The sequence below is a fragment of the Danio rerio genome, chromosome 2, assembly GCF_052040795.2.
Source record: "Danio rerio strain M-AB ecotype USA chromosome 2, GRCz13ab, whole genome shotgun sequence".
NCBI lineage: Eukaryota > Metazoa > Chordata > Actinopteri > Cypriniformes > Danionidae > Danio > Danio rerio.
In genome coordinates this window covers 2,187,781-2,196,021 of record NC_141022.1, presented here as the reverse complement: position 1 = coordinate 2,196,021, position 8,241 = coordinate 2,187,781, and the positions used below count along the sequence as shown (strand labels likewise).

The window sequence follows — 8,241 nt, the reverse complement described above, 5'->3', positions numbered from 1 at the left end:
TAATAGTAATAAATAATAATTTAATATTATTAAAATAAAAAATAATATTAATACTACTAATAATAAATAATATTACATAATAATAAATAATAATGATAATGAAAATAATAATAATAATAATACCATATATAATTCAATTATAATCCAAAAATATTGCATTTGCATAATTTTGACTTAGGGTGACATGGTAGCTCAGTGAATAGCACTGTCACCTCACAGAAAGAAGTTCACTGTTTCGAGTTTCCCCGTGTTGGGGTGGGTTTCCTCTGGGTGCTCTGGTTTCCCCCACAGTCCAAACACATGTGCTATAGAGGAATTGATGAACTAAATTGGCCATAGTGTAGGAGTGTGTGTGTGAATGAGTGTGTATTGGGGTTTCCCAGTACTGGGTTGCCCCTGGATGTTATCTGTTGCGTTAAAACATATGCTGGATAGGTTGGTGGTTCATTCCGCTGTGGCGACCCCAGATTAATTAAGGGACTAAGTCAAAAAGAAAAATGAATGAATGAATGAATGAATTGTGATTTACATAATGCATCAGAACGGTTTCTAAATGTCAGACATATTCATGTAAATTGGGTAATTTTATAATATTTAATAATAATAATAATAATAATAATAATAATAATAATAATAATAATAATAATACATTTTATTTATTATTTTTTAAAAATAAATTAAAAATTTATTATTATTTTAAAACAATTTTATATTTATTATATGAATAACCAGTTTATGCACAGACATACAAACACATATTTCTGTAAGTTGAGTAGTTTATATTAATAATTGTATATTTACTATAAAAAAACAGTTTTAATATTATATATCAACAATAATTATAAGATCAATAATAATATTAGTAAAAAAATAATATCAACAATAATAATAATAACAATAATAATTATTATTATCATTTTTATTATCATAATGTCAATATTAATCTTAATAACAGTAATATTAATAATAATATAAACAACAACAACAACAATAATAATAATAATAATCATCATCATAACCATAATAATAATATAAATAATAATAATCATCATCATAACCATAATCATGACATCAATATTAATATTCATTTTCATAATAATAATATTAATATGAATAATAATAGTAACAACAACAACAATAATTATATAATAATATTAATAATAATAATAATAATAATAATAATAATAATAATAATAATAATAATAATAATAAATAACTATATATTTATAATATAAATAACCAATTTATATTGAACATGGACATTAAAACTGACATATTCCTGTAAACTGAGTAATTTATATGAAACATTTATAGTATTATAAATCATAATAATAATTTTTGCATTCTTGAATTATTATTTAGTCATTTGTACTGCCCATGATCTGCACAATGTACAGCTAATATTTATTTTGCATGATGGGAAATCGGAGTAAGCCGGTAGTTCCCTCTCTCGCCACCAGAGAGAGCTATTCTACCTCGTCTGTGTGTGCGTGCGTGTGTGTGTGTGTGACTACAGCTGCTTCTTGAATATAGTGATGTTCTCAGCAGTAAAGGCTGAAGGTTGACACTTTATTCCACCAGAGAGAAATGAGGCTCAACTGGGAATGAGTTTAGTGAGATCTGGAGTGTGTGTGTGTGTGTGTGTGAGCTTCACTGTGCGGACTGAAAGGTTAAGTGTTACAGCAGTCCAGCCTAGACCTCGGACAAGCAGCCGACGGCCTGTTTTTACCACAAGAGTCTGATGCTGTAATAGTGTGAATTCACTGACATGCTCAATATGCTGAATGCACGAATGGAAATATCTGATATTCATGTTATTAGGACAGGCATGCAGCGGGTTCATTTTCAACCGGGAAAAGTTCTTGAAGGTCAGGCCAAAGTGAATGTTTATGTACAAAATTATTTGTATTGATATTACTAGAGTGTGTGTCATTGTGGCTAAGTGGGTAGCACAATCGCCTCACAGCAAAAAGGTCACTGGTTTGATCCAGCCGGCATTTCTGTGTGGAGTTTGCATGCTCTCCCCGTGTTGGTGTGGCTTTCCTCCGGATGTTTCGGTTTCACACACAGTCCAAACACATGCACTATAGAAGAATTGAATAAGCTAAATTGGCTGTAGTGCATGAGTGTGAATGCAAGTGTGTATGGGTGTTTCCCAGTGTTGGGTTGCGGCTGGAAGGGCATCCGCTGTGTAAAACATATGCTGAATAAGTTAGCGATTCATTCATGTGGTCACCCCTGATTAATACACTGAAAAGAAAATGATTGAATATCACTAAAGTAAAAATGTTCATAAATTCTCTCTGTTGGTGAGAGTCCTCCAGCAGGGGGCAGTATAGACCTGAATCCTCCAGGTCGCTTTTTTTCGTAAGTTAGCTTTTGTTTACGTATGAAACAGACAAAACAAATATCATTTATCAACATTACTAGAGTATAAAAAACAATTTAGAACCGCATACTTACTACCATTTTTTCGCTGTCTGTGAGTGTCCCCCAGCAGGGGGCAGCATGATGCTGAATCGTTCTCCAGGTCGCAGTTATTATTATTTATTTAAAGTTATGTTTTTGTTTGAAACCAACAAAACAAATTTATTATCAATATTACTATAGTAAAAATATTTGTAAACTCTCTCTGTTGGTGAGAGTCCTCCAGCAGGGGGCAGTATGGACCTGAATCCTCCAGGTCGCTTTTTTTTTCGTAAATTAATTTTTGTTTATGTATGAAACAGACATTACTAGCGTAAAAAAAAAAAAAACAATTTAAATTTTTTTTCGCTGTCTGTGCTTGTCCTCCAGCAGGGGGCAGGATGACTGGTCACAGAGTTTATTTGTTATTTATTAAGTTACTTTTTCAGTTTTTTGATGAAACCGACAAAACAAATTTGTTCTATCGATATTACTAGAGTAAAAATGTGAGTAAATCGCCTATTTTCTCTATCGATGAGAGTCCTTCTCCAGGGGCCTGTTTCAGTAAGGAGGTTCAAACAACTCGGAGTTTAAACTTGAACTCTGAGTTGATTTACTGAGAGATTAAAAACTCTGAGTTTTCGGTTTCAGAATAGCTGATCTGAGTTAGGTCAATCAACTTTGAGTAGACACAGTCTAACAAAACCAAAACACATGCGCTATAGGAGAATTGAATAAGCTAAGTTGGCTGTAGTGCGCATGGGTGTTTCCCAGTGTTGGGTTGTTGCTGGAAGGGCATCCACTGTTGAAAACATGCTGAATAAGTTGCCGATTGATTCCGCTGTGGTGACCCCTGATAATAAAGCCAAAAAGAAAATGAATGAATATTACTATAGTAAAAATATTCGTAAACTCTCTCTGTCGGTGAGCGTCCTCCAGCAGGGGGCAGTATGGGTCTGAATCCTCTAGGTTGCTTTTTTTCGTAAGTAAATTTTTCTGTTTCTATATGAAACCGACAAAACAAATTATTTGTATTGATATTACTAGAGTAAAAATGTTTGTTTTTTACTCCAGCAAGGTGCGGTAATAGCATGAATCCTTCTCCAGGTCGCAGTTACTTGTTATTCGTTTCTGGGGTTTGGATTATTAATTAAATGAATTATTTGTATTGTTATTACTAGAGTACAAATGTTCGTAAACTGCCTGTTTGCTCTGTCGGTGAGTGTCCTCCAGCAGGGGGCAGCATGATGCTGAATCTTTCTCCAGGTCAAAGTTATTATTATTTTTTAAAGCTATGTTTTTGTTTGAAACCAACAAAACAAATTTATTATCAATATTACGATAGTAAAAATGTTCGTAAACCGCATGTTCGCTTTGTCGGTGAGAGTCCTCCAGTAGGGGGCAGCATGGGCCTGATTCCTCCTTCAGGTCGCAGTTATTTTTTATTTTTTGTTATTCGCTTCTGTTTTTTTTCTGTAGGAAACCAACAAAACAAATTATTTGTATTAATACTACTAGAGTAAAGATGTTCATAAACCGCCTGTTCTCGCCGTCAGTGAGAGTCCTCCTGCAGGGGGCAGCATTAGTGTGCATCCTCCAGGTTGCAGTTTGTTTATTTTACATTTTTTAATTATTTATATCTATTTTATATTTTTAATTTTAGTAAGTTTTTTCTGTTTCGTGTGTGTAACTGACTAAGTGATTATATTTTATTAATATTACTAGAGTAAAAATGTTCGTAAACTGCCTGTTTTCTCTGTCGTTAAATGTCCTCCAGCAGGGTGCGGTATACTCCTCCTCCAGATTGCAGTTATTGTTTTCTCATAAGTTTTTTATTCTGTTTCTATATAAATCTAACGAAACAAATTTATTATATTCAGTATTACTACAGTAAAAATGTTCGTAAGCTGCTGGTTTTCTCTGTTGGTGAGAGTCCTCCAGCAGGGGGCAGCATGAGCCTGAATCCTTCTCTAGGTCGCAGTTTGTTTGTTTTATTTTGAATTATTTTTATTTAGTTTTATTTTTTCTGTATAAAACTAACAAAATGAACACATTCTATAAATATTACTAGAGTAAAGATGTTCGTAAACCGCCTGTCATCACTGTCGGTTATTATCCTCCAGCAGGGCGCAGTTATTATTTTTTGTTATTCATTTCTGTTTTTTCCCAGTATGAAAATGACAAAAAAAAATACATGTATTGATATTACTATAGTAAAAATGTTCGTAAACCACGTGTTCCCTCTGTCGGTGGAGTCCTCCAGCAGGGGGCAGCATGAGCATGAATCCTCCTTCAGGTCGCAGTTATTTTTTATTGTTTGTTATTTGCTTGTGTTTATGTCTATGAAACCAACAAAACGTATTATTTGTATTGAAATTACTAGAGTAAAAATGTTCGTAAACCGCCTGTTCTCGCTGTCAGTGAGTGTACTCCAGCAGGGGGCAGCATGAGCATGAATCCATCTCTAGGTCTCAGGCTGCGTCCGAAACCGCATTCTTCCATACTATACAGTTTGCTACAATCAGTATGCGGGCCGAGTAGTATGTCCAAATTAATGGAATTCGAAAAACAGCATGCGAGAAGTACCCGGATGACTTACTTATTCCGGCGAGATTCTGGAGTGCGCATCCCATGCATGCTGCGAGATCCGATGATGCGATTTTATGAATGGGAGTAAAGCGACGCAAATGACGCAGGTACGTCACGTGACTATGTCAAAATGGCGGATGTAGTATGTCCGAATTCCATTCTTACTTTTCACATTCATACTGTATAGAACGCACTTTTCTAATGGTTGCGTAATACGTTTATATTCAAATGCAGTACCTACATAGTCGGCGGTTTCGGACACAGCCTCATTTTTTCTTTTTTTAGTTTTTTATTAATTTTTTTGTGCATGAAACTGACAAAATTAACTTATTGCGTCAATATTACTATAGTAAAAATGTTCAGAAACCGCTTGTTTTCTCTGTCAGTGAGTGTCCTCCAGCAGGGGGCAGCATGAGTGTGTTTCCGCCAGGCCAATTTTTTTTTTAATATACATTTATATAATTTAATTTATTTATTTTTTATTACGGTCTTTTTTGTGTGTGTGAAAAAAATAAATAAATGATTGTATCACTATAAGTAGTACAAATATTCATGCATTGCATGTTTTCTCTGTCAGTGAGTGTCCTCCAGAGGGGGGCAGCAGGTATGAGTGTGAATTCTTCATTTTTTTATTCGTAAGTTATTTTTACAGTTTTAGACAAAACAAATTTAGTGTATAATAATAAATATTAATATTAAAAAAAATATTAATATTGAAAAAAAATTCACAACCCGCCTGTTCTCTCTGTCAGTGATTATCCTCCAGCAGGGGGCAGTGTGAGCGTCGTTCCTCCTCCTGGTCTCCAGCACAGAGGAAGATGGGCTCTATGCACGGCGGCGCGTGACGCATTTCCGGTAAAATTTAAGACCCCGAGCCTACTTCCGCCGATCGTACAGTACAGTGCTACAACAGGAGCGCTGCTGATAAAAACGAGTAATGTTTTGGACAGTTGTCTTAATGTTTTATGCCATTATAGCCCACTTATATATGTCTATGTCAGCTACATAAATATGACATCTAAACGTTTAAAAGTGTCATTTCAAAGACGTGAGAACAGTACTTGTAGATACCACTGCTGTGTTCAGCAACGCACAGCGTCAAAAATTGAACTCTTACCTTAGTTTCCACATGTTTCCAAAAGACAAAGTCGTGCAGAAGAGGTGGGTTGTTGATATTAAACGTGAGAATTTTACAGAAACAGAAAAAAACAAGAGTGTAGCTGACAATTTCAGTCTAGCAAACTGATCGAGGCTCGAGTGCCAACCGGATGCAGACATTTAAAGAAAGGAGCTTTTATGGCAAATAATAGTTTTCATTGCCTTTGAAGTTAAAAAAACTGAACATTAATATACATAAACATTTCTTAAGCTACTTTCTAAGTGCAATATTTAATTCAGAATAAAGACCTTTATTTTATTCACTGTACATATAAAATATAATTCACTGTATATAATTTGAAATAAAAATTGTCAAAAAAATGTAACATTTTGAAAAAAATATTTTATTCAGATGAACAGAAACAATAACATTGAATCAGTTGTTTTCTTGAATCAGGTGCTTCTTCTGTAACTTGTGCTTAGAGAGGTATTTGGGCTTATACGTATTAAATAAATAAATAAATAAATCACCCCTCTGTTTCATGGAACTTAACACATAATTGATCCATTCCAAACAATTGTTCACGTGACAACACACATTACACATTTCAGAGTAATGGGCTGTCTCGAAAAGCAAAGCAACCAAATGTTTGCATATCCCACTCTCAGCCACACAAGAGCAGGAGCTATTAACTAGCAGACGATGGCATGGATCTTCTGACGGATGTCCGCTCCAGGATTAAGTAACACATAAAATTTTCTAGCTCTGAATCTCATAATGTTACCTAGAAAACAGAAACAAGAATATTAATAGGTTTTTAAAGAGAGTCATTAAAGGCACTTCACTCAAAACTGAAAATTCTATTTCCTCATCCTTCACTTGTTCCAAACCTGTATGAGTTTGTTTCTGATGTTTAACACAAACAAAAATACTTTGAAGAAAGCTGGAAACTTGCAACAACTGATATTCATAGTAGTTCTTTTTCCTACTATGGAAGTCAATGGTTACAGGTTTTCAGCTTTCTTCAAAATATCTTCTTTTGAAAGGCATCTGCAGCAATATCATCAGATTAAACTACACAGTAAATCATTAATTTAAATTATTTAAAAGTAGCTCCCTTTAGTCACACTTTAAAATAAGGTTTCATTAGTTAATGTATTTGCTCACTATTAAAATAACTATTTAATATTTAATAGTTAGCATTGTTAAACTAATTTACTAATGAATAAAAATCCAAAGTCATGCTTGTTAACATTAGCTATTACATTGTGAGTTAACAAGCACAATGAATCAGCATTTGTTCATTAACATAAAAAACTAATAAATATTGCAATAGACAAATTGTTGATGTGAAATTAACTAATGACACCTTATTGTTTTGGGTCACCCTCCCATTTAATTACAATGTTATAGGCTAAATAGAAAGCATGCTATCTACACTGTTACACTGCATCTGTCATCTCCACTGTTTCAGCAATAAATCAGTTCAATAAATCACAGTGCTATTTGTCTGTTGTGGATGGAACGGCATTGTATTATTTCATTCCTAATATATCTTGCTCATTAATCATGCTTACAAGCTAAGACAGCATCTGTGTTTCTGTAACTATCCGAACTGAACAGTGGTGGTCACTTTAGAACAGTAAAAATACGAATAGGACAGAACTTCACATGTATGCTGTCCTACTCTCAGCTAGTGAGGAGACTCCGATTTCTTCATAGATCTATCGGTAGTAATGAGCTCTCACTGAGACCTTATTCCTGCCCTGTTTTTACCTGACACTATGAGACAGAATTACGTACACATATGATTATTTTTACTTACGTGATAAAGCTTCCGATGGACGGATCGTAAGAGTATTAACGCTAAAGTTAGCCTTCAGGCTAGCTGAACTTACCTTCATAATTGCACAGGTAGGAAGATGCATAAAACTTGAAACCTTTCTCAAGCTTTGCTCTGCGGTGTTGTAGAGTACATCCGGACAATCATTTGCACATCGTTGACCATAATTTACTCGCAAACAGCGAGTAAATATTGACGACTCTGCCATAATACTGTTTACCTCCGCTTAAAATCACCCAGACCGGAAGCTGGACCGCGGCCTTAGACAAAACGCGGAAGTAATGCGTGCATATAGCCCATTCCG

At 34.4% G+C, this 8,241-nt stretch overlaps 1 long non-coding RNA gene across 1 annotated transcript; it reads right to left on the bottom strand.

Annotated features, from left to right (window-relative positions):
• Positions 1–6,478: 6,478 nt before the first annotated feature.
• Positions 6,479–8,198, bottom strand: si:ch1073-339l18.2. The gene is made up of 2 exons (NR_111928.2): positions 7,993–8,198; positions 6,479–6,878 (listed from the first exon to the last, which is right to left on the bottom strand). It is a non-coding gene; the product is annotated as a si:ch1073-339l18.2 (long non-coding RNA).
• Between the last annotated feature and the right edge of the window lie 43 nt (positions 8,199–8,241).